Genomic DNA, 560 nt, shown 5'->3' with positions numbered 1-560 from the left:
TGGGGGGAGGCCACACCCACTTCCTCAGCTCCACCCACTTCCACCTCTGACTCCACCCACTTACTATACTGTCCCCCACCCACATCTCCTTAATGCACCTCTCACATGCATTTCTACATGCAGCTCTTGGTGACAGGTAGACGTAGTAGCTCAATATTCTATATTAGTATTTTAACTTATAGACTGCAAGTAATAAAAGGATCTCCCCCACAAAAACAGTATCCCACTGAACTATTTGTTACACGCGCATTCATTGGGATCTGCATGGTGCACGTGCTTTGAAGCATAAACCTTCTGTGCTACCCTATGATTAGTCAAAAGTTAACTTCCACTAGACAAAGCTCGATTCTCTGTCCATCAGCTCCATGAATCACCAGTTATATTGACATTTTTATTTTTGCCAGAAGTTTGCTGGAGGCCAGAAACACTGTAGCAGGTGCTTTTAACTCCATTATATATTTGAGAAAATGGCACCACGAACCACCCTGCCCCCAAAGTCAACGCCCAGTGCTGTGGCGATAGTCACTCTGCCCTACAGCTGGCCCTGTGCAGTCATGTGT

Source organism: Triturus cristatus, chromosome 4_1 (assembly GCF_964204655.1).
Source record: "Triturus cristatus chromosome 4_1, aTriCri1.1, whole genome shotgun sequence".
Taxonomy (NCBI): Eukaryota; Metazoa; Chordata; class Amphibia; order Caudata; family Salamandridae; genus Triturus; species Triturus cristatus.
The sequence above is the reverse complement of the archived record's forward strand: the minus strand, read 5'-3'. Positions refer to the sequence as shown.